Genomic DNA, 264 nt, shown 5'->3' with positions numbered 1-264 from the left:
AGCAGACCCTGTGGCTCTGGGGGGGTCAGTCCCTATAGCCCCCCAGGATCAGGCCCCATAGCACCCCGGGATCAGCCCCTATAGCTCCCCAAGAGCAGACCCTATGGGTCTGTGGGGGTCAGATCCTATAGCTCTATGGGATCAGCCCCTATAGCTCCCCAGGATCAGACCTTATAGCTCTGTGGGGATCAGCCCCTATAGCACCCCAGAGTCAGACCCCATAGCATCCCAGGGGTACCCCCTATAGCTTCCTGCGACCACTAT

The sequence above is a fragment of the Calidris pugnax genome, unplaced genomic scaffold (assembly GCF_001431845.1).
Source record: "Calidris pugnax isolate Ruff unplaced genomic scaffold, ASM143184v1 scaffold949, whole genome shotgun sequence".
In the NCBI taxonomy this organism is placed as follows: domain Eukaryota; kingdom Metazoa; phylum Chordata; class Aves; order Charadriiformes; family Scolopacidae; genus Calidris; species Calidris pugnax.
Note: the sequence above shows the minus strand (reverse complement) of the source record.